This window comes from Canis lupus, chromosome 18 (genome assembly GCF_048164855.1).
Source record: "Canis lupus baileyi chromosome 18, mCanLup2.hap1, whole genome shotgun sequence".
Classification (NCBI taxonomy): Eukaryota; Metazoa; Chordata; class Mammalia; order Carnivora; family Canidae; genus Canis; species Canis lupus.
Window position 1 is genome coordinate 41,245,764 of NC_132855.1, and position 26,561 is coordinate 41,272,324.

The following is a 26,561-nucleotide window of genomic DNA, read 5'->3' on the forward strand; positions in this document are numbered from 1 at the left end:
TTGTGTTTACTTTAAAAACATGGTACTTGACATTTTCTTCTATCTAAGAAAGATCATGTTGGCTCAGTCTGTCCTCTTCCACCTTGGATGCCTAATGGTGAGCTAATTCACCCCAAGTTATCAGCTTTCTCATGCTATTCATAGAATTTTTACAAAATGGTATCTTTCTGGGACAGAAGGAAGAGTAAGGTGAGAGTTCAAGACAAATAATCACTGGACAAGTATGCTGACTTTTTATAATAAGATTTATGAATTGCAAAATCTCACCTATCCATCTCCATAATTATTAAGCACATATATTTCATTGTCCTCATAAGACTGACAAGTTCCCTAGAGCTTGTAGGAATAGACATGAAAAGAGGAGAGTGCTTTAGGAGTCTTTTCAATAGAAATGCCCTCCAGGAAGTTGCATTTGTAGGTAGTTTTATATGATCTTGATGGAGGGGCAGTTTATTTCATTAGTGGACTTAAAGAATTATGGTCCTTTCTCTAGCCCACTTGAAATTAAAGAAGGTTTCAATATCTCATCAAGACATTCCCGAAATCTCAAATCAGTCTCAGTGTTAATATATTTAGTTTCAAGAATGATTTTTTCCTCAGGAGACCTAAAGCAGATCTGAACCAAGTCTGGATTCACCAAAATTTTTCTTTGCTCCAGTTTCCTGGAGAAGGCTAATATCTAGTAACTAATATCCATATACATTCTTTTGCATTACAATCATAAGTATATTCACTTAGAGTTCTATATTCTCATTTCTTTATGATGGAGTAATTAGCATTAAACTATCCTCGAGGTTATTATGATTACAATGACTACTATAATCACAGTTAGTCATAACTATAATTATCATCACAAATATAGTGACTATTAAACTAAATTTTAATAACTCACTCTATTATTAATGTAATTTTTATTGTTAACTTCATGCCCTCTTAGAAGCTGTGTAATAATGAATAATTGACAGAGAAGTGGAAATACAAATCACAAAGAACAGAACAAGAATTCCTATTTCCTGTGTTAATGGATGAAATACTGAAGTTTACTTATAAATGTGTAGTTTGAAACTCAACACATTTTTCTCAATACTGATAGTTTTATGAATGATGCTGTTTTCCAACTAGCTTCTGCCTCCAAATCTCTTTAAACCATAATATAGCTGAATACAAAACTAATAGGACAAGCAAGAATTGGAGGTTCAGGGCAGAATTGACGCATGCGGTGCAAGAGGGGAGATAGTGAGTTTTCTTTTCTTTCTTGAAAGACAGGCTGATTACAGAGAAAACTTAGTAATAATGAAGTTTTCTCTCACCTCCAACCTTTGGCATAATGCTTATACTATCTTCAACTAAGTCCTCTGTGGTGGAATCCCACCTAAAAGTAATGCCAGGATGATGGGAAAATGGCTATTTGATGACCACATGGGATCACTGGGCAGAGGAGATGAATGTAAATGTTGTGAACATGCTTCTACTCAAATGTCTGCAGCCTGTCCCTGCCTATAGGTGGCCTCTTCCTCATCTGTCTCACAGTATCTGAGACTGCCAGGAGCTTGCGATGTACTTCTTCCAGTTGTTTTAAAAAACTTCAGGGTGTCAGAGAAGAAATCTAGAGGTTAGTAACCTTTTGTGCTTCTGTTGATGCTTCTTCACCTACTTGCCATCAACAATTCTGTTTCTACAGCCCCTCCTATAGCTTCCCTCTACTGGCCATTCTTAGTACCACAGTTTAGCACATGCTCTCTACCGAACTAGTGCCACGGATTCCCATACTTCCATACTTTCCCCTTGACCTTCCCAGTCTGTCACCCATATTGATCTTGCTTTTGTTTTCCCGGACACATTTATTAATCATATACTGTATCTCCATCATTGTGTTTACAGCTTTCTTTTGTCCATAAAATAAATTCCAAGCTTCTTAACAAGAATCTACAAGATCCAGCCTTAAACTACTCTGCCAGGATCATCTCCCACTGTGCTTCATCATTTACCCTGCACCTCACTGACATAGTTCTGGTTCTGTAAACATAACACACATTTCCACATCTTTTTATATTTGCTTATGCTGTTCCCTCTGCTAAGAATGTTTCCCTGTTATTTTTCTGTCGAATTCTTACTAATCCTTCAAAACCAAATTAAAATTTTTTCTCATGAAGTAATTAATGAAGAATTGCCCCCACCCCATCTTAAATTTGGGATTAGTGACCCTTTTCAATGTCCTTTATGTATAACTCTATAGCAGTACCTCACTCTGCATGCATTTGTCAGTTCCCCTCTATATGCCAGGCACTGTTGTAGATGTGCAAGGTAAACTGTACAAAGACCCTGCCCCCAAGGAGCTTATACACTTACCTTTTGGCCTGAGTAACTAGAATAACAGATTTGCCATTTACTGGACAATGACAGTGAGATGAGTAAGTTTGAGAATAAAATCAATAATTTGGTTTTGGATTTGTTGGGTTTGAAACACTATTGGATATATACATGGAGGCATGTTGTAAGTAAATGAATATATGAGTCTAATATACAGAGGGAAATGTATATATTGGAAATTGCCACCTTAAATTAAGACACCTTAAATTCCTTAATATGGAGTGAGACCAGAAAAGGGAAGAGGTTTAAGAACTGACCCCTGGGGATACTTGATGTTGCAGAGATGAGAAACTAGCACATGAGACTGGAGGAGCAACCAGTGAGAGGGAAGGAAACCCAAAAGTCAGAGCTAAATGAATAGGATGTTTCAGGAAGGAAGGTATTATCCAACTATGCCAATGTTGCAGACTAAGAATTTGCCTTTGGATCAGCAATGATCTGATCACTGGAGACTCCACCACTGGTGGATTCATGGGTTCAAAAGCATGACAGGAGTGAGATGAATGAGAGGAGAAGAATTGGAGGCAGCAAATACAGACAAATTTTTCTAATGTCGTAGGATATGGAGAGGCAGAGAACTCAGAAAGTGGCAAGAAGAGATGTGAGTGGGCGTTTCGTGATGATGCACTGACCCAGTAGAGACAGAAACCATGATGTCACATATGAGAAAGAGGACAACTACAGTAGTGGTGTCGTCAACAGGTAAGAGGGGGCTGGTCTTAGATAGGACCATTTATCCACTGTAATGGGAAGAAAGTCAGAGTAGATGGGCCCAGATGCCAGTATCTTGGTAGATGGTGATAAAAAGGTGGCGGTGTTAGTGCTTGTGGAAATTTGATTCTCATTTCCTGTTATTTTTTCCACCTGAATGAAATGAGAAGTTAGTTCAGTTGAGAGTGAGAGATTGGGAAGGTAGGTAGAGAGTTGAGGAAAAGGCAGAAAGAATGAAATAGTGATCTAGGAAAAAAGAAGGAATTCTTCTTGCTTCTATTCTTCTATTGGTTTTTGTTGATCTTTTCCAAATGAACTCCTTTCATTGACCTTCCAGCAGGAGGTCTTCCCCAGAGAAAGGGCTTGAAAAATGTTGGCCTCATTAATTGACTGGAAACTCTTTTCTTTATAGCCTTGGCAAAGGAGGTCATGGCTCAAGGCCATTTCAGAGGTTTTAACTAATGAGACTACTCTCCCTTTTCAAATTTACCCACAACCCCTTCCATTTCTCTGTATTTTAAACTAGGAATTCAGCATACTTGCACATGAGCCACATTCTGCAAAAATATGTTTCTGTTGACATCAGATAAAAGTTGAGTTGTGAAATACATCTCTTTAGAGGATTAACCAAGCTTCCAAAAAGGCTCTTTGTTGTGGGATTTGCTACCAGATGGGAAACTCTAGGCTCTGGATGTTAACAGTATTCCGGTGATTGCAGAAAAATAGCTTCATTTTGTGTAAGCAAAATGAACATATATATGTAAAACACGATGACATTGTAAGTAGATATGCAAATAAGAGTGGAAAAACATAGTTAAATTGCTTATGGTTTAGAGAAATGGAAATGGAAAAAGATTGCTTGTTAATTAACCACAGCATACCTAGAAAATACTCTCTACTACTTACTTTTGTCAAATGGTTTTGGGCACTGGGCTGGCACGTATAAGAATATTTGATGCAGACCCAACTCTCAAAGATGTTAGTCTTGAAGAGAAGTAGTCTTTGTTTTAAAGCATTGGAAAACTGCTAAGTGAATAAGGTGTGGCAACAAGAAGGAAAGCAATACAAACCCAGTTTGGACTAGATCAGTTAGGGAAGGCTTGCTGGAGGAGGCAAGCCTTGTACTCCAGAGAATTCATTTCTCTGAGTGTGACTTTTGCTTTGAGGGCTTAGATTAAGTGGGGAGGCTCTGGTTTTCAACTCCTTTCATGCTGGGCTGGCTCTCCAGTTGATTTTATATGTGTGTTAATCATGTCTATGTGTGTAAATAATTGACTAGAAGCTCTTTTCTTTATAGCCTTGGCCAAGGGGGTCGTGGTTCAAGGCCATTTCAAAGGCTTTAACTAATGAGACTACTTTCCCTTCGGTTGACCTTGCCTAATGATTTCAGTCAAGATTCTGGTGGGTAAAAGTAGGCAAGCAATATCCTTAAAGAACTCTACCTTACAAAGTGTTATTTCTGTCTGGGTTCTACATTCTATCTTCCAGGTTTGAGCAGTTGACCTATTTCTATTCCAACGGAGAGGAATAATCTGGTTCAGAATATTTTTATTTTAATGTCTAACTCTAGTATGTCTGAATGAATTAATGCAGACCCACTGTGGAATTGCTTGGGGAAAAGGTACTGGCATTTTGAAGCTGTGAGACTCAGATTTTGTTTAAACGAAGCATTGTTCAGACATTCATCATATGACAATATGAGGAATGATTGCTGCAGCCTCTGCTGTCAGGTGGCCTGATTCCTGATTCACTGAGATATGAAGGGGGGTGGGGAAGGCTACACCTATGCGGAAAGAATTGAACTATGAATGCACTGGTTTCTCTAGAATCAGGTGAAAAAATGAACTCTGATTTTGTGTTTATTCAGTCACTGAGAAAGAAGACAGCTGTAACATAATCCATTAGAGATAGACATTTGACTTGAATACTTTCTCACTTCTGTGAGCTGTGACTCGAAGGGAGGACTTCTCTCTGGTCTGTCTCCTTGCCCCAGGCCTCTTTCCCTTTGGAGGTGGGGGGGGGGGTCAATTGACGGGCAGGTGCCCAGGCTTTCACCAGCAGAGATGGGAGAGGAACAGAGCCCAGGAGAAGACGGTGGTCTGCTTTAAAAGTATGTGAGAGGAAACAAATTGCAATTCATCTTTCAATTATCCTATTGACAGGAAAAATTGCTACATTAGAAAATCACCTGTTTGTAAATACCAAGATGAATGTAAAATAACTTATGAAGACAAGCAGAGCTTCTGTTTCAGTGCAGGTAAATAGCTACGCAGAGAACACAGATATCGTCAACTGTAACTCTTTCGCCTGCATATTATAAAGATGAGAACAGCCATTTAATCAGCTCTAGGAAAAAACTACAACAACAAACAATAATAGAAGCCACAGGATCTGATTCTTTCTTTCTTTCTTTCTTTCTTTCTTTCTTTCTTTCTTTCTTTCTTTCTTTCTTTCTTTCTTTTTCTTTCTTTCTTTCTTTCTTTTTCTTTCTTTCTCTTTTTTTCTTTCTTTTTGAGTGAAAGCTCTTCAGCTTCTCACTACTCTTGCCAAATGGTGTTTAAGCTTAAATGAAAGTTTTGTCATTATCATAGCTCAATTTTTGTTAACCCTAGGGCCTTCCCTCCTCATCTATTGCTGTAGATTACTGTACTATCTGATATGGTAGCCAGTGGCCACATGTGGCTATTTAAATTTAAATTAATTAAAATTTAATAGAATTAAAAATTCATTTGCTTTTAACACTATCCCCATTGTAAGTGCACTAGAGCCCCAAATGGCTACTGGCTATTGTACTGAACAAGGCAGATACAGAATATTTCTGTTATCACTAAAAATTTTATTGGAGTGGCACTGCTTGAGAAACTAAGGGCATATGTTGGAAGGAAGTGTAATATAGAAGACTTTTTCAATGTTTTTTTTTTTAGCAAAAAAATAATTTCTTAAACCAAGCTATGTATGAAATGTCAATATATACAAATGATCGTTGTATAGAGCTGTTCTTGCTGAAGCTAGAGTGGAAGGTTCTAGATCCCTACTCATTTGCCATTTCCATCTCCACCCCAATACCTTGCAGGTGACCACAGAGCACAGGTTGAAAATCATTAGTACAGAATGTTAACCTTGATGGTGAGCTGAACTGAATTTTGAATTTTGCCCTCCCCCCCCCCCCCCTTTTTTACTAGCTTTGTGAACTTTGCAGTTCTTGGAACTTTCTGAGAGTTAAATGTTCTTGTCTGTAACATATACTGACTATCTCAGAAGGTTGTGAGAGTAGGTTTAGTTTTCTCATTTTCTGATGGGGAACTGCAACTTGGCAAGGCCACATGCCCACTAGGCGGCTACTCTACCAGCAAAGACCAGACCCAGAGCAAACTCAGTCCCTTCTCAGTGATATTTTACTCTACTGCTGTATAATTTCCTGTCCAGATTGAAAGTTTTCAAGCCAAACCACTTTTTAAAAACCAGTTATCTAGATGTCACTTGTGATTTTTTATTTCTTGGATCAATATGTGTGAATACTTCTGAAAGCATTTAAGCAGAAGTGGCCACCCTTGAACTAGCAAACACTGTTTGAGTAAGTGAGATCTCCTATGATGCCCTTCATACTTCTTTATATGCTTCATGCTCTTCTCTCTGCAGAGGGTGGAAAGTAAAACTAGCAGCCAAATAAAACTCCTTAAGTTTTCACACTCACTAAAAAGAGAAGGGATATTTTTCAAAAATCCTCATTTTTGGTGGTGGAATTAGGAACCAACCTGAATAAAAGTTTGGAGAACAGGCTCCTGTTTCCTAGGGTGGAGAACAAACTGAGGCTGTCTGTGACCTCAACCATCCCTAACCACGGATATCTACGTAGAGGAAGTTTTGACAGATACAGCCTAAAGGTTAGTGGCTTGCTTGCTTTCTTTCTTTCTTTCTTTCTTTCTTTCTTTCTTTCTTTTTTTTTTGTTAGTGGCTTTCAATATTGAAATGATTATGACATGATTTTAGCATAGGATATCCAGGAATTGCAGGAACTTCACGTTATCAGAAAAATCTGTGTAGTAACTGAGACACTGATGGACTACCGCTTGATACCCTTGAGTTCCTCCTTCCCTTATCTGAAGGTGAGAATCTCTGTCCCAAAAGGACGTTAGAAACTTTTGTCACTGGAAAAGTGCAACTTGCTGGCAGGAAGAAGCTCTGGGTGGAAGCCTGAAAATGGCCCTCAAGGGAAGCCAGGAGGCTTAGGCTCCTTGTTCTTTGCATTGTGTGACTTTGGACAAGGCTTTCTATATCTCAGTGACTCAGTTACCTCCTCTGTACTTTGAGGACAATGGCTCAAATAATTGCTTAGGTCTTTCACTTACCATTTTGTCCTTTTGTTCATTATGATCCAATTATGTCACTGTGAGTAGAAATTGGTAAATAGTAAAAAAAAAAAAAAAAAAAAAGCTTCTCTGTTGGAGCTGAGATCTTCACATTTCCCATGTGTCTCCTGGGCCTGCTTGGCAATACTTTTGAGGTCTACCTGTTTCTGAGGCAGACCAAGCAAAAATAAGTGCGGGAAACAGAGATAGTAGGAGTAGCAAATACCGGAAGAACACAGATTCAGAGAGATGCCTATATCACACTCATTTCTGCTGTACTCCATAACCACCAATCTGTTCAGGGTTCCATGCTGTCTTTGAACCAGGTGGAGAGGGCAGAGGCAAAGCTAACTTGTCTTCCTACTTCCATGCTCCTAAATACAACTCATTTTGTACTCCACTCCTGGATACCTTCCCTAGATTATAACTCTTGGTGATAAACTCTTCTCAACCAAGCCTTCAGCTATTCGCCTGTGACCACAAAATGAAGCTCCAACTGTGTTGCATACATTTAACATGCATTCTACTTTGCTTATGCTTTAAATGCCTAGAATTCTTTGGCTTTTCCTCAATGTGGAAAAAGTCTGTGTTCCTTGCCACATTTCCCCCTCCAAGTCTTCAAGAAGAGGAGGCTAGAATTATAGCCTTCTTTAATTTGATCCAATGCTCCTTTCTCTATACCCTCAGCCTCCAAACAACAACTGTTTTTGAATCAATTAAATAAGTATAAATCTTTACCACCTTAGTATAAAATATTTTATTAAATTATATAGCCTGGCCCCAAAATGTCTCAGGATAGGAGACGGGAACAAGAATCTTTGACAGGGCACTGCCAAGAAGTGTACAGCCAGCAAGACACTTGCGTAGATGGATCCTGTGTGTCCCAGGTATGTGCATATAGTTGGAGGACAGGATGTGGCACTCAATATGAGTAGAATAGTTCAGGAAGGAAAGAAAGGACACAAGCTATGTTTCCTTATGAGATTTTTCTCCTATGTGGAACACTGCATGCCCAAGACATTTTAAATGTTGCTGTTTTGCTGAGTATAGCTAGAAAAGGGAATTTCCAGGTACAGAAGCAGAAGAATTGGGGAAAGTCCTTGCAATCATATATATAAGACAATTTTGATGCAGTGTCATCTGCTGGGGTCCTAAAGGAAAAGAAGTGTCTGTTTCCATGATTAAAATCAAATGAGTCTTTATAAGTTTCTCAGAAGCTTATGTTGGTTCAAAATCTAGAAAGAACAAAGAGCTAGAACTTTCCCAGGACTGAGCAGAGAAATGGGTGCATGGAGTTGCGAGTTATTCTGGGAAAAGATTAGGGAAGTTTACTCTTCTAAAACATAAGGATTATTTAACTTCTTTTTCTATCAGCTGGCTGTGTAGATATTACACATTATATGGAGGGTTATTCTTTATTTTTTTAAGATTTATTTATTTTAGAGATAGAAAAGAGAGAGCACAAGCCAGAGAGGGAGAGAAAATCCCAAGCAAACTCTGCACTGAGCACAGAGCTTGATGCAGGGCTTGATTCCACATCCCCAAGATCACAACCTGAGCCTAAGCCAAGAGTCGGATGCTTAACCAACTGTGCCACCCAGAGATACTTCCCAGTATGGATAGAAGGAGTAAATACTTTTAAAGTCTTTGTTATCTCTGTCATGAGGACTACTCAGGTATAAAAAGGAATTCTTCACAATGTGAATTAGGGGACTTGGGCTTCACAGTATAAGCAAAACAAAAATCAAAGTTCTACCATGAACAAATTGTCCTACCAGTGGGTGGCACCATTATCCACATCCTTTGTTAAGTGATGGGGTTCAGGGCAGTTCATCCTAGAATGTGCCACTTTGGTATGTGGATTATTTTGAGCTGAGGATGATCAAGGCCCAAGAGACTCAAGAGGAGTTTTTTTATCTCCCCATTAACTGCCTAAAAGAATTTAGATGAGGAGACTATATCAGGAAGAGAGCTACTACCAGAAATAACTTTTTTTTTTTTTTTTAACATAAGAAAGACTCTTCCCTTGGCATAGCAAACATTTGTTTACCAAACATTTACTCTTCCCATCTTCCTATAAATTGGAAGCCCCAGACGACTACCCCCTTCTGTTTCACTCAAGATGCCATATGGACCTCAATTGACTGACTGTCAGGAGCCTCTCATGTCTTTGTGGGGTACATGTACATAGGTAATTAAATTGGCTTTTCTCTCATTAATCTGTTTTATAAAAAATTAATTATTAGGCCAGGCAAAGAACCTAGAAGAGAAGGGAAAATTTGCTTCCCATATATCTCTAGGGCAATATTGATAATAATGCAAAATTTAGTGAAATTTGGTGAAAGTGAATATTTTGGGGCTTTTTAAAAAATATTTATTCATTTGAAACAGAGAGTACATGTGCACAAATGAGTGCATACAAGTGAGGGTGATGGGGGGGCAGAGGGAAAGCAAGACAAGTAGACTCCCTGCTGAATGGGGAGCCTGACATAGAGCTCAATCCCAGGACCCCAAGATCATGACCTGAGCCAAAATCTAGAGTTGGATGTGTAACTGACTGAGCCACTGAGGCCCTCACCCTGTTTTGGGGCTCTTTATAAACTACTCTTACCCTTTAGTTTGTTTTTAGGTCGTAGTAGTCATATAGAGCTTTAAAGCTAAAGAGTTCTTGTCTTCTTACATAATTATTTCCAGTAGTGGTAGTAGTAGTTATCATAGTGGTGGCAGTACTGATAGCAATAACTACTCTTGTACTTCTGCTGTGACTCTACTAAATCTACTATTGCCACTTCCTTCCACTGCTAGTTTTGTTATATCATTGATTGTGCTGGTATGGTATACCAGAGGCTTTAGATACGTACATATGCTTACAAAAATTCCATAAGGTCAGTCTCATTTTGTAGAAGAGGAAACCAGAGCTCAGAAAAGTTTATACACCCAAGCTAGTGAGTTCCTGACTTGAAATTTGATCTTAGATGAATCTGTCTCCAAAACCCACACTTCTGCATCATTCTTTGTCCCTCATTTACTACTCACAGTATGGCCATAGCTCCACAATGCCTACCTATATAGAATATACATTAAGATATGCATAGCGCAGGGAGTGTGAACTTCAAAAAGCTACACAGGAAGTCCAGATGGTTGCCCAAAAATGGTCTGTTTCCTTTGTGTTCACTGACTCTGGCTTGTCTCAAATGCTTCAAAGTTATCTTAATGTCATTTCAAAGGCAATTGAGGGAGCATCCATGGAGATAAATTGCGTCTGCAGCCTGTTGCTGAATGCATATTAAGTTCTATTCATGGATTTCCTAGCAACCAGAGCCTGATGACGCACGGAGTCAGTGAGCTTGCGTTATACTCATCTAGAGAAATTAAATCACTTGGATTTTATTATTAATATTTTTAGAAAGCTTCACTAGATTAGCTGTTTGAAACACATTGTTATCTGAGTTACTATCAGCAGCTGGTCCCAGTCACATCGGAAGTCACTGAGGACTCTGTAATTTTCACAAATGCTCCAGTGAGAGATTATCTCCATTTTAATATTTTTGACAATTAAGAATTTAGTTGGGGAAAGAAGGAAATTAAAAAGAGAAAGGTTGTTCTAGCAGCTTGTGATCTTGGCAAAGTTCTCAAACTCGAGACAAACATATTAGAAATAAGCAGTAGGCCTCCTGGTGAGAAGAGACAAGAGGCTACGTAGTCAGGCTCATTTGCATGAAAGGGACATATTGAAACCAAAGAACATAATTTTAACAAACTTGGCTCTCCACAAGACATTCTATAAGGTTAAGGGCATAATATTTTCATATTAGGGTTCCCTGAATACACTGTTTTGTAGACTCAAGGAACATTTGGGTTTGTTTTTCATAGTTCTAAACAGCCTGGAGTGATGAAGGCTTCCCACAATTTTTTTTTCAAGTTTTAATTTGTGCTCATTGGACCTACAAATCAAATATATATGTGATCTGCTGTAGTGTTGAGAGCATGGCATGCAAAGTCATGGTTAGGTTAGATATCCAAATGAGCATGATATATTTTAAAGGAGTCAACGTGAGAGAATAGATACTTAATCCAATGATTCTGTTTTGCTTAGAAATTTTTTTTTCACTAAGACTGTTTTCTAGGGCAGTTTAGGTTCACAGCAAAATGAAGAAAAGGTCCCATATATCACATATTTCCCCCACACATGCATAGCCTCCCCATTATAAACATCCCCTACCAGAGTGGTAGATTTGTTATGATCAATGAACCTACACTGACATATGACAATCACTCAAAGCCCATATTTTACAGTATGCACTATTCTATGGGTTTGGATAAATGAATAATGATGTATACCCATCATTATGGGATCACACAGAGTATTTTCAAAGCCCTGAAGATCCTCTGTGCTCAGCCTATTCATCCTACCCCACTCTCTGAACCCTAGCAACTATTGACTTTTTATTGTCTCCATAGTTTTGCCTTTTCCAGAATGTCATATAGTCATACTCATATAGTATATACCCTTTTAGAGTGGTTTCCTTCACTTAGTAATATGTATTTAAGGCCCCTCCATGTCTTTTCATAGCTCAATAGTTCATTTCTTTTTAGTGCTAAATAATATTCCATTGCCTGGATGCACCACAGTTTATACATTTCCCTACTGAAGGACATCTTGGTTACTTCCAAGTTTTGGAAATTACAAATAAAGCTGCCATAAAAATCTGTGTGTAGGTTTTTGTGTAGACATAAGTTTTCAACTCCTTTCGATAAATAGCAAGGAGTATGATTGTTAGATTATGAGTAGGTTTAGTTTTGTAAGAGTCTGCCAACCTGTCTTCCAGAGTGGCTGTACCATTTTGCATTTCTGCCAGCAATGAATGAGAGTTCCTGTGGCCCCAGGTCCTCATTAGCATTTGGTGTTGTCAGTGTTCCAGATTTTGGCCATTCTAATAGGTGTATAGTAGTATCTCATTGTTGTTTTAATGTGCATTTCCTTGATGGCATAAGTGGTGGAACATTTTTTCATAGGCTTATTTGTCATCTGCGTATCTCATCTGATGAGGTGTCTGTCTTTGGCCCATTTTTAAAACAGGTTCTTTGTTTTCTTATTGTTGAGTTTCAAGAGTTCTGTGTATATTTTACATAATAGCCCTTGATAAAAAAAAGGCATAATGCAAACCAGAATTCAACGAAGGCATAGATCTAAATTCTTCAGGATAATCCCTGATTTCAACTTGTGCCCCTACCCATTTTCAGTTTGAATCATGGTTGGCTAAATATGCTAGATACTTGGACTCATGATGTGTGTAAGAGATGAAGCCACTGTTCATTAAAGCTTTTCTCTCCTATTGAGTTGAGGGTATGAGCTGCCTCCTGCCTAATTTTCCTTGCTACCATATTTAGAAGCCTAGTGAGCCCATAAGGTTTTGTCAGAAGAGTGTCTAATAAAATGTGCCCCAGAGAGCATCCACTAGGGCTACCATCATTGTGGTGGACCATCACAGTGCTTACTCTGCTTTTAACCAGAAGGATTCCAATTCTACATATCACTTTTCCAGGTGATTTAAGTGCTACAAAAGCAAAAAGTTTGTAAACCACTTCATTATAGCTGATGCCTATGGTCATTTTCTGTTTTTGAAGAGTTTGGAATGAAGGCTTGCTTGTTTAAAGCAATGAGCAGTTTTCATACTTTCAAGCACTCCTGCACTCTCCAAAATCACTGATTATGCATGGATTTCATTTCAGTGTTAGTATAACATTTCATATTAATGGCCACCTGTTGCCAGATGGGAAAGCAATGATGATGCCCAATGAAGTATGCCTTTACCAGTGCAGCACATGGCTCATAGGGTTGCTTTGGGAAAACAGACCTCTGAGTGTTTTCAGCAAAAATTAATTATTTTGGAATGAATCTGCCAGTTTTCCTCCAAGTGGCTAAATGTCAATAAACTTAAAATAACTTCTTCTATGGACTTTGATTATTAGTGCAAATCCACATGTATGTTTGTGTGTGTGTGCGTGTAAAATTAGGTTTACATATACAGATTTATATTAGATTTGTATATGTTTATGTATATACTTTCTTTGAGGCTAAAACAAATTATCAAGAATATTAGCCCCTTTCTGGCAATGTGCCAATTCAAAGGAACTTAAAAAAAAAAACTCAATGAGAGACTGATCTCACATAAAATGTAATTCTGGATCTGAGCCATCATAGGGGCTATCTCTACAGCTGTCCTGTGGCTTTTATCTGGCAGTATGTATGGGAATAACTAGAATCATGATTCATTGCTGAAAGAAGGAAATCTAGGAGATGGAGTCCACGTGGTCTTGCTGATGGCAAGAGAAACTTGACCAGTGTTTGCTACCCAAAGCTAATGAAAAACTCTAGGGGAAATGGTAAAATCCAGTGTTTATTTGACTTCTAAAAATATATCTAGACATTTAGAAAAATATTTCTGAGTTTCAAAAAATCCTTTAGAATAACTCAGAACTTCAGATCTTAATCTAGACCTTACAAAACTTATTATCATCTTTTCTCTTTATATGTAATACTACCATTCATTTGAATATATAGATTGTTTTATAATTTCCATCCTCTAATCTTCATATTATTGACATACTGAAATTATTTCATTGCTTGTTTTAGCTTGTGAATATACAGAATTATGAGCTCTTAAAAACTTGTCAAGTAAATAATTTAATTAAACATCTAATATTCACACACTGTTATTCTTTTATATCACTAATCCCTTCAATAATCTTTGATAATCCCTACATCTCTATTTAAAATTGTAATTAGGTTATTGTGTTTTGCCATTTCCACCTTATGTTAGTTTTTATAACTCTTTGAATCATTTTGACCCACACATATGAGATTAAAATATCTATAGAGTGTATGTTCAGGTTCAGAAATCTTATTTGCTCAGCCATAATGAGGTTTTCTTAAAACGAGGATTAAATGGTAATATTCATAAAGGGCTGAGTATTTTATCTCTCACAGTAGTGCTAAACAAACATTTATTAATAGATAAACCATCTTATTGTTAATATTTTTTGTTGTTTAATATTATTGTATTATAAATAGTACTTCACTGCCTTTAAATATTAACGTTAGAGTTAATACTCTAGAATACTTCCTTGGGTTATGATTCTCCCCAAAGAAATACCAGGCAACAGATTTTGGTTGTTTTGACAGTTTCTGCTGGGCATGTTACCTATTTTATAGCAAATTCATAGTGCAATTAGTAATGTCCCTGTTCATAGTCCCATCAACTGTGGGTTATATAATATTTTCTTATTTTGTTAACTTATCAGGCATGTTTTGGGACTATCAAGCAATTTTTCTCAAAACACGGGACATGAAGCTTCTGCATCAGAATCACTTGGGATGCCTGTTAAATATTTCAGAAATCTAGCTTTCTTGCAGATCTTCTCAAAGTGTCTCTTGAGATGGGATCTGGAAATCCCCATGTTGAACAAACTTCCAAGGCAATTCTTAAGCACTCTAAAGCTTCGGAACTACTGCCTTATAATTATCTTAATTTGTATTTCTTTAACTGAGAATAAGGCTGAGCATAATATCCTAGACCTGCAGGTATTGTAGCAGCTGGCAGGTTTTCCTAGCAGTAAACAAATCTCTTAAATCCTTTCTTGCTCCTGCTCTCTGATTTGTTGGTTGTGGTCTGAAACGCAATTTTGAAGAGGGCTGCATGTTAGACAAGTCTAAATGTTAATATTTTAGGGAACACACAGATTGCAGTTGTACCTGCTGTAGCTGTTACAGTCTTCCTGTTATTATGACACTTGCATAAGCTAATGTTGGAAAAGGAAATGGATGGTGTGGTCATGAGTTTGAAAGAACTGATTGGCTGTCTTGGCAGAAGGAATAGTAGTTTCCTGAGAAAGAAAACAGGAACCTACTACCCCAGATAAATAAAGTAACTAAGACAATGAAATTAACAAAAGGCTTCTCATATTTTTATGTACAATGGTATATTTAACCACTTTGTCCATTTCAATTTGCTTACCTTTAAAATTTACTCTATCTCTGAAACTTTAATTTTTTATTAAGAGATCAGTTAAGGGACACCTCGTTGGCTCAGTGGTTGAGCATATCTCCCTTTGGTGCAGGTTGTGATCCCAGGGTCCTGGGATCAAGTCCCACATCAGGCTTCCTGTGGGGAACCTGCTTCTCCCTCTGCCTATGTCTCTGATTCTCTGTGTCTCTCATGAATAAGTAAATAAAGTCTTTAAAAAAGAGAGTGAGAGATCAGTTAAAAAATTAAAAAGAAAGAAAAATAAAAACAAAGTATAGAAGGACTGAAGACTAAGTGTGTGTATGGGTAAGGGGGAAGTGTTAGAAATACAGTTTAGCAATAAGAAGTAGATTATCAGTGGACTCATAAAAATGCTTAATGACTTCAAGAAATATAGATGAAAAAGTGAGTTATAAAATTAATATATTGAGTAAACCTATTATAGGCACAGCTAAAAAGCAGTGCTTTCCTTCATATCTCATACACTCTTTCTCCCAAAATGTGTCCAGATAGTATATTTGTATTGTTAAACCAAAACAGAGTTAGATAGGCATGGAGTAATAAATTATTGTTTTCTATTTTTAGCCTCTACCATCAGAAGGCAAGTGGATTTATCTGGAAGTCTTCTTCAGAAAGCCATTTTGAGAAAAGAGATTAAATTATGGAGCAAGAATGCAGGATTCCTTTTTTTTTTTTTTTTTTGGCCTACTAAGTAGAGCCTCACACAGACAGAGAGCGGAAGGGAACTAGCTCTCCTTCAACACTTAGTGTGGACAGGCACTGGGCTGGAGGCATTAGTATGTATTTTCTCACTTAGTTTTCTCAGAAAATTGTTGAGCAAGCAATAACTCACATTTACAGCTTTCAAACAAGAAGAATTAGGGAACTCTGCACCTGTAGAGACACACTTACCTAAATCTGTTAGCCTGACCCTCAGAGTTTTTAATGTATTTTCAATTCCTTACTATATCCTCTACCTGATTGAGTCTTTGTGTCCTTCTATCTCAGAAAATGCCATTATTACTAATGTCTGGACTGAGTGTGCATGTGCCTGTGTGTGTGTCCATAATGGATATGTAATATGTTCATTTTGCAACAGTTTTCATCAGTATCTTTATATCTAATTAAAAGTTTTCTACTACATCATTTTAATGAGCCTATTGTATTCCAATGCAGGTACCATAACTTGTTTAACCAGGAGAATTTTAAATGTAGAATTAGTTGAAAATCAGTGGAAGAGCATATTCATGAAATGGGCTTAGGCCTCTCTTTTTCTAAGGCCTCTCTTTTTCTTAGGTCCTCCACCACTGACCTTTGCTGGACTGGGGACTGGTCACACAGAATTTCAGTTTGCCCATCTCTAAAACATCTGTTGACTACTCATCTCCCTCTGAGATATACAACAATGTTTCATATCCATATTCTCAGGCAAGAAAGAAACATTCAGAATGTATAAATAACAGTGACATAACTTACACAATATTAGGCACAGAATCGATTTGAAAAATGATCTAGGCTACCACCTTATTTTCAAGAAAAGATGACAGAGGCCCAGGAAATTTATGTGCTTCGTCTAGGATTAGAATGGTAAAACCAAGATTAGAACTGGTTCTCAGATCTGAGTCTGATGCTCACTCTACTTTGTTACTACTGCTTTCCTAAGAGACTACGTTTTGGACAGTGAAATAGTAGCATTTGTACCTAGCATTTGTATTGTATTTTCACACTCACTATCTTCTCTGAATTTTTTTTACCCCTCTCAGGTAAACCTCATGACCTCCCTTTCTTCCACTGGAAGCCAGGGTAAAGAGGGATAAGAAATGCGTTGAGGCAACATAGATAGAGGTGGGGCAACTCACGGGAGTAGTATCTTTGATGCCAATACTGTGCCACGTCTTTTATGTGCATTACCTCATCCTTTCCTCACCTCAGTGAGATACTGTTACCAAACCCGTTTTACAGATAAGGAAAAGAAATTTCAGTGAGATTGTGGTCACTCACTAGGATATGACCTAACTGGGATTTGAATCTGTGTTGCCTGACCACAAAGCCCACACTCTTAATCGCTTTATCAGGTTGAATTCATATGTTCAGTCTTTTCAGTCAATTTTTTATTTGCTCACCAAACAATTGTGAAGGTCCAGTTTATGTCAGCCTCTGTGTCAGGTGCTAAAAAGAAAAACAACAACAAATGAGACATGTTCTAGGGCCTGGGGGAGAGAATTTTATATGTAAAAATATAATACTATGTTGCAGGAAGTTTGATAGAAAAATGTCCAAGGTCAAGGTGGTAGGGGTAATTCAATTTGTACCACTGCTTCTTTAGCATTGAATGCCCTTTCCAGAAATCTATGACTCATAAAGGATGAGTTTGAGTGAGCCTCAAGAAACAAACTTTAACCCCCAAGTTGAAGTCTGTAGTTGGCTGAGTGGCTAATCTGGCATAGTATCATGATATTTTAATGGCCCTGTCTGCATCAAGTTTCTTTACAAAAAGGAGGTGAGACTCTTGACATGTTACTTGTGACACTGGTAAAGACTAATAATGACAATGACCAGTAAACATTTGCTAAATGTAAAAATAAAACACAGTCCTAATCATCTCATCAATAATGGACTAAATACAATTTAGATTTTAAATTAAAATTGTTGGCGCATGGCTGTTATAACAAAATACCATAGACTGGAAGGCATAAGCAACAGACATTTATTTCCTCATGATTCTGGAGGCTGGAAAGTCCAAGATCAAGGTTCGGCCAGTTGGATCCTGGTAAGAGTTCTATTCCTGGCTTGCAGGTGGCAGCCTATTTCCTGTGTCCTCACATGGTGGAGAGAGAGTAGTATCTTTCTCTTCTCATAAAGCCACTAATTGCATCATGAAGATCTGACCCTCATGACCTTATCTAACTGTCTCTCGAAGGCCCCACCCTCAAATGTCACCACAATGGGGGCTAGGGCTTGGACACATGAATTTTTAGGGAACACAGTTCAATTTACATCACTGGGATTCTGCATTAACACTATAAAACAAATAGTATGAGCGCACATTTATTATTCACTGTATGCCTGAGGAAACCACATTACCTTCCATGTATATGTCTTACACCTTGATGGATTCTTATTTTTACTCTGATATTTCTAAGGGGTTTGAATGAAAAATTCAGTTATTTGTTTAGGAGCTAAAATGAGTGATGTGGAGAAAGTGGCAACAATAAAAAAGTAAAGAATCATGTCCCTTTGGTTTGAGTTGCGAATGAGAAATTTCTGCTCTTGGAAACAAATTAAGAATTTGCATGAAAAGTTAAATACCAAAGTCATGCCTTAAAGCTGCTAGTAACACTCAACAATGTTGGTGTAATTTTGGGAAATGTTTGCAGCTAGAGTTCATGTTTCATTACAGTGAGTGGAATACTAATAAAAATTATCAGAAAAAGAGACTGGTAAAGAGGGACGCCTGGGTGTCTCAGTGGTTGAGCATCTGCCTCAGCTCAGGGTGTGATCCTGGAGTCCCGGGGCTCGAGTTCCACATCAGGCTCCCTGCAGGGAGCCTGCTTCTTCTTCTGCCTGTGTCTGCCTCTCTGTCTCTCTGTGACTCTCGTGAATGAATAAATAAAATCTTAAAAAAAAAAAAAAAGACTGGTGGAGAAATGAATACAAATGTTATAAGTGAACAACAATTTGGAGATCACAAATAATAATATCATGATTTTCTAGAAAATGGAAAATTTTATTTTATATACTAGGCAGAGCAAAAGTCATTTTGAGTAATAAAGGATGGTGGATTTAAAGACTCTGGGTTATTCCTGCAGCCCAGTATGCCTTGACAAATCTCCAACTCCTCTGAATTTTCTCATATGTAAAATGAACCTTTGTCTCTCTCCTTTTTTTAATGATTTTATTTATTCATGGGAGACACAGAGAGAGGGGTAGAGACACAGGCAGAGGGAGAAGCAGGCTCCTTGTGGGGAGCCTGATATGGGGCTTGATCCCAGGACCCCGGGATCATGACCTGAGCCAAAGGCAGATGCTCAACCACTGAGCCACCCAGATGCCTCTCTTCCTTTTCTGCCAATGAGTATACTTATTAAGACTCTATTATATACCCACTGAGGGCACCTAAGCTAAGGGAAAACTCTCAAAGCTAAAACAAAAAACAAAAAACCTTTCTCATAAGATAGGTTTAAATAAGACTTTGTATGAGAAAGGCCTGTAAAAATGTTCAACATTTTAAGTATATTAAGTACTTTTCCCTTTGGAGTTGACTTCTGATTTCAGGATTAATGAGCCAGGGGAGTTTTGTTCATGCCCTTATTAAAGGAAATAAGATTAGTGACTTAGATAAGTTGAAAACCGAGTTCATTAAACCAAATAATTTTGTATAGTTCCTCAAGTCCTCTATAGTTTCAGAACAATTAAAGTAAGCAAGGTAATACTAATTATACATTCTGAATTTTAGAAAAAGTTGAAAGCTAGCTCCTTCAGCCTTATCATGTATTCTGAAAGTTAACCATAAAAATCAACTGAGCCTCAGAGGGTTTGATGATTTGGCGGGTCAATAGCAAAATGATCAAAACGACACACATTTCGTTTTCTTACTCACCAGCACCGCATCACATTAATTGCGTGCCTCCCAGGCATTGCAGTGCCAGTCACTGGACTTTTGGTTTCAGGGTACTGAGTCTTCAGGGAGGGTGTGATCACGGTGCTGCGCAAAGCCCATGTCTTTTCCAACCCTGCCCCTGTTTTTGCTCCTTGCAGTTATGTGATTTAGCATATTGGATGTGAAAAGAGAGCATGATGGAATGACTGAAAGAAATCATACCTTCCAGTTTCCTCCAAGAAACCTCTTGGGAAATGGAGGGAGAGAGAGACTCTTTGCTTATTAATATGTATTTCCTATAAATGCCTTAGAAATGAATGCTGTTTCTGAATCACTGAAGCCAATTACATCAATCTATCACAAAAAGTTCTAAAACACATCTCTTCTTCAGAAACACAAAGGGACACATCCCAAATGTATACTAGAAAAGCCTCTCCCTCATAGCAGAGTTGCTTAGAATGAAGAGCCTCATAAATTGAATTTCAAATTAAATAGGCCTACTAGTAATTGCTCAAAATGGGTTTCTAGGCTTGAGGTTGGCAATGCTATGGCATATTTACAAGGTCCGAGCTTGTCCTTGACATTTGACTACTGTTTTCTTTTAGGAGATCAAAGGGCCAAAAATATGTTATAAAATCTATGTCTATTTCATTCAGGTTTTGACAGTTCAGAGGGAACAAACATTTCTAATAGGATAGGACTACTTAGCCCAATATTCAAAATTGTAAGACTGGCTTATTTACTAATAGGGATTTGGATCATTTTTGGAACTTTGCTGGGAGAAGAGAGGCTTGAATAAACTAAGTTCAGTTTAAGTGGGAAAACTGCAAAATAAGGGTTTTGGTTTATTAGCTCTTTATATCAAGCTTTTGATTAAAGAAAACAGTTGTATAAAAGAATTCCATTTTAAGCAAACACCTTCATTATTGATAGCAGTCTCAGGAGAATGAATCAGTGTGTTTCTTTGAGCAATTGGTTTGTTTTTATCTCAATGGACCCTGTATATTTTATAACTGATGTTTCCTTCTGCATTTTATCTGCTAGAAAGATTAGAGTCCAAATTCATAGCTCATTTTTTGCAAATGTATCAGACTTTATAGCAAGTACTTTGAATACAAACATCACTCCTAATTCTATCTTTTCTCCTTTTACTTTTATCTGGTTCATCCCACATACACCAAATATATTTTATCTTACTGCACGGTATCTTTTTATGAATTTTCCTAAGCATTTTTCTTGAAACAAGGCGGAGTGCACATAGATAACAATTATTCATAATAATGTTTGCAGGGTCAGTGAATGCATAGAAAATGACAAATATTAATATTCAAAACGAAGTGCCATTCTGTAATACTAGAATAAATTACTCCAAGCTGTAGTTTAGAAACAAAGTCCTGGTGATTTCAACTAATTCTAAAGTACCTATAAATTCTGGCTACACAAAGCTAGGAAAAAGGATGGAGAGTTCTTCTATTTTTTTTTTAAACCTCCACATATAAGAGGGTGGCTTATATGTGGTTCAGTGGTTTAGCGCTGCCTTCGGCCCAGGGTGTGATCCTGGAGACCTAGGATCGAGTCCCACATGGGGCTCCCTGCATGGAGCCCGCTTCTCCTTCTGCCTGTGTCTCTGCCTCTCTCTCTTTCTCTCATGAATAAATAAATAAAATCTTAAAAAAAAAAAAACTGGACTGGATTCCCTGCAAACTCTGCTTGATAGTTGTTTATTTTCCCTGCTTACAATTGTTGCTTTTGAAGATTTTAGGGCCAGGCCAAGGTTGGTAATTATTAGTTTGCACCATTCTAACAATACTAGTTGTTAAGCTATTAAAAACTATTAAACTACTTTCCATATCTGTTGGTAAAGAGACCTTGCCCTGCTAGTTATCTTCCAATTGTTCTGGCCATTTTGGCCATCCCCTTACACAGCTGAGCCCTGCCTGTAATTCGTCAACTAAAGGGTTAATGCCAGACACAACAGGTGGCCTCTGATAAACTGCTTCATTCTGATTGGTCTGTACCCCAACATAATGATTTTAAATATTTTGAATATCATCCTTGCTCTACATGTACAAACCAAGGTAAAATCTTGTACAACTAATGAGTAAATTGGAAAGCCAAAATGGTAAAGGAAAAAACCCAGATCATCTCTGTAAAGAAGAAAGATTGGAGGTTGGAAGAAATATTTAAAATGATTTTGGATAAAACCTTCAACCAATTGATTATCTAATCAGTAAGTATTTTTGAGTTCTTACTATGTCTTTATCACTGTGCTAGGCATTTTAGAGGATATAAAGAAATTTAATACCTGGTTGAGGAGGTGACAATATGTCTTTGACAAGATAATTGCCAACCCAGGCAAGTACTATATGTTATAGACTTCAGAGGATGAAGAGAACACTGATTGAGTATAATTAAGAAGATTTGTTTGGGGGAGGTAGAACTTGAGCTGAGTCTCAAAGAACGAGAAAGATTCACAGAGGTGAAGATTAAAACTTAATTCCATTCTGCAGAATCAAAGCTAAGAATGCTGTGCCACTGTCTTTACATGTGGCTAATGTATTTCTTATCAGATTAAGAACATTAATGATTGCTTTCAGCTTGCATCCTTGTGGGACATCAGGTGTAGGTCCATGGACACAGGAGTCTCCAGACTGGCCATGGTAGCCTAATGTGTCAGTAACAACTCTTAGGGAAAGCAACAACTGCCCTCCAGTTTAGGTTGGCTTTGAATTCATAGGCTACTCATATAAGATTCCATTTTTGCTTAAATGAAGAGATGTAACTAGCAACCCACTTTTTTTTGAGAGAGAGCACATAAATGGGGATGGGGGAGTGGAGTGGGGGAAAGGAAGGGGCGCAGATAGAGGGAGAGAGAGAATCTTAAGCAGGCTCCATGCCTAGAACAGAGTCTGACATGGGGGAAAACCTCATGACCCTGAGATCACAACCTGTGCTAAAATCAAGAGATGGATACTTAACCAACTGAACCACCCAGGTGCCCCTCTAGCAACGCATATTCATAACAAATCTGTGGAGGTGCTGATTATATTCCCTCATTTTGCATTTAGCTATATTCTGCTTTTGGTATGCAGACTTGACTTCTTGACTGAGGTCTCCCAAATCAGAATGTGGTGCTCTCAGGGCGCCTGGGTGGCTTAGGTGGTCAAGCGTCTGCCTTCCACTCAGGTCATGATCCTGGGTCCAGGGATTGAGCCGTGCATCGGGCTCCCTGCTAAACGAAGAGCCTGCTTCTCCCTCTCTCTCTGCTGCTCCCCCTGCTTATGTTCTCTCTCCTTCTCTTTCTCTGTCAAATAAGTAAATAAAATCTTTTTTTAAAAAGTCGGGTTTTTTTTCACGCTTTCTAGGCAAGTTTAAGGGAAACTCAAACCTGAAGCCCACTGTGTTAATAAGCAAAACAAAACCAAATCAAAACAAAACTTCAAAGAGCCACCATAGGCAATTATAGAGATGTAGAAGAATCTGTTTCCCAAAGATGAAGAAGCTGTGAGACTTCTTTGTAACACACAATATGTCAAGAAACAGCTGTTCAGAAGTGACAGTATAATGCTGATTCTTGGGATGGGTCTTGTTACATTTGCATTAGTAAATACTTTTTGGGTGAAAAGTATGGTTAAAATTGCACAGAGCAGGGCACCTGGGTGGCTCAGTGGTTGAGAGTTTGCCTTCTGCTCAGGGCATGATCCCGGGGTCCTGGGATCGAGTCCTGCATCAGGCTCTCCACAGGAAGCCTGTTTCTCCCTCTGTCTATATCTCTGTTTCTCTCTGTGTGTCCCTCATGAATAAATAAATAAAATAAAACAAAAATCACACAGAGCTTTATCCTTACGCTCTGGGGTTTTTCAACTTTAGCTGTTTCCCATTACACTTTTTTTCCCCCATTGGCTCCTGACTGTGAAAACTGAAACTTCCCAAGAGTTTTTCAGGGGGTAGAAATGTTTCCCAAAATCAAATGAAAGGCCTATGATGAGCATATATTCTAAACTGCTTTTAAGGGAATCACAGCACTTAGAGAGGACTTTAAGGGGACGATAAGAGAAAGACAAAATGGAAAGAAGGCAAGATGTGTGACTTTTTCCTTCCCCTTGTATCTGTGTTAATTACCTACATTCAGAAACTTACCAAGAGGCAAACATATGACATACAGGTAGTCCTGAAACATTGAAAATACTGTTATTGGGGCTTTTATAACTAATTACTTTTGCTTCGAAAGCCCACTGTTACTTGGGATACTCTGAGAATTTTCTGGGCTAAGAGGAAAAAGCCAATCAAACTTGTATCATAGGACTTAAATGTTAGATTCAGAACACTGCATGGATTTGGGGAGAAGAAATGTACGGAAATGAGAAGTAAGTGTGGTATACATATACACAATGGAATGTTACTCAGCTATCATAAAGAATGAAATCTTGCCATTTACAATGACAGGGGTGGAACTAGTGGGTATTGTGCTAAAGCAAAATAAGTCAATCAGAGAAAGGCAAATACCATATGATCTCACTCATATGTGGAATTTAAGAAACAAAACAGATGGACATAGGGGAAGGAAGGGAAAAATAAAATAAGATGGAAACAGAGAGGGAGGCAAGCCATAAAAGAACTCTAGGAAACAAACTGAGGGTTGCTCGGAGGGGAGGTGGGGGGAGGGAGTAACTGGGTGATGGACATTAAGGAGGGCACTTGATGGAATTTGCACTGGGGGTTATATGCAACTGATAAATAACTAAATTCTACCCCTGAAACTAATAATACACTATATGTTAATTAAATTGAATTTAAATAAAATATTAACAAACAGAAAAGGAGCAGCATGCAGGAATACCTGCTGACTAAAAGGTCTCTGTATTTCCATTTTCACTTTTCTGTTCTATTATAAACTTGATCAGAGAGTTAGTCTCCCTCAGCTACCTTTGGATATTCCAGACTGGAAGTTTACATAAATGCAATATCGAGCAAAGAAATCTCAGAATGGTGTTAGACTAGAATATTAGGAGAATATTTTTTAAAGAATTGTGCTTCCAGTTTCCAGAGTCTTTGATATCACATATTGGCTAGTTCACCTCCCTGATGACACTCCACTATGGAAACAGTTGGTGCCTCAACCCTGCATTAATTAATTCTTAAAATTACTTACTTCTCACGTTGCTTTTGGCATATCACCTAGGAGGCCACTACATTAGTCAATTATAACTTGTATCTTTTTTCCAGGCATTTTAGAGATCAATTTCTGGGTAATCAATTTGATCTCACAGGCAATGGGGTTGGTCTCTGTTGCTTCTGGACTCTAAGATTAAACCTAGCATGAGGATGCTCCAATGCACAGCCCTCTTTTACCTTTCTATTTATTGCCAGCTGTTGCTAGAAGCATTGAATCTTGGTATTTGCAGAATACTAAATCGAATCTCTTCTACAATAGTCCTTTTTCACTAACCATCCTAGCGAAGGATTCTGCTAATTGTAAGAAAGTTCTTTGCCACGGAAAATGAAGTTCGGCTTTGCCATGCTGTCATGTTCTGGACCGCTTAGTTCTACCCTCTTGGTAACTACTAGTAGTATAGACTCTCTACCACATGGTAGCTCTTGGAAGACTAAAGACAGTTGCATTTAAGAAAATGAGATATTTCTTCCCTCATTATCTCATTAGACTTAAAGTAATAGTCATAAGCTTTGTGCTTTAGTTTTCCTCATTCCAGTTTCTTTAGGCCACCAACTTTACCTATTTCTCCACACGTGCTCTCATTTTTACTTTGATGTCAGGGTATAGTTAGGAAAACCAAAAACACAGTAAGGCCTTCCTTTCCTTCCTTCCTTCCTTCCTTCCTTCCTTCCTTCCTTCCTTCCTTCCTTCTTTCCTTCCTTCCTTTTCTTTCTTTCTTTTTTTAAGATTTTATTTATTTATTTGAGAGAGAGACCACATGAGCCTAAGCAGAAGGAGAGGCAGAGGGAGAGAAAAAGGGAGAAGCAGGCTCCCCATTAAGCAGGGAGCAGATGTGGGGCTGGATTCTAGGACTCTGGGATCATGACCTAAGCTGAAGGCAGACATTTAACCCACTGAGCCATCCAGGGGCCCCAGGCTAAGGTATTTCACAGATAATTTAATACAGGGAACTGGTTAAACCGGAGTTGGAGGATTACAAAAAGCAAAAAGCAAACACACTGAGGTAATGACAGCAGGATGCAGCTATCATTCTAGGGCTGGTACCCTCAGGGGAATCCAGTGTTTGGGAGCTGGGATTGAAGAGAAGATGCTGTCTGGACTCCTGGTTTCTCAGGAGCCTGAAGAGGAACTTCAAGGAGTAGACCTCAGACTTCTGAAGAGAGACGCTAGGCTGCTGCTACACCTCATTGGCTCGAAAGAGCCCTGTGACGCTGGTGATCAGACAACTGGGAAGGCAGTGATGCCCACTGGTGCTGGCCTCCCTGCAGCTTGGAGGAGGGCCTCTGTTAAGCTGGGGCTCAGCGCTTGAGTTTGGGGAACTGCCTGCC

General features: G+C 38.3%; 2 long non-coding RNA genes across 3 annotated transcripts in view; one reads left to right on the plus strand and one right to left on the minus strand.

Annotated features, from left to right (window-relative positions):
- The first annotated feature begins 1,251 nt into the window (after nucleotides 1-1,251).
- Nucleotides 1,252-26,561, plus strand: part of LOC140609048 (uncharacterized) — a 69,470-nt gene continuing 44,160 nt past the window's right edge. Inside the window, exons 1-2 of the long non-coding RNA XR_012011043.1 lie at nucleotides 1,252-1,612; nucleotides 2,930-3,072. This is a non-coding gene — a long non-coding RNA (uncharacterized lncRNA). The remainder of the gene's footprint in view (nucleotides 1,613-2,929; nucleotides 3,073-26,561) is intronic.
- The window catches only part of LOC140609047 (uncharacterized), a 125,992-nt gene continuing 116,984 nt past the window's right edge, over nucleotides 17,554-26,561 (minus strand). For both annotated transcript variants that reach the window (XR_012011042.1, XR_012011041.1), the window contains one exon: nucleotides 17,554-17,626. This is a non-coding gene — a long non-coding RNA (uncharacterized lncRNA). The remainder of the gene's footprint in view (nucleotides 17,627-26,561) is intronic.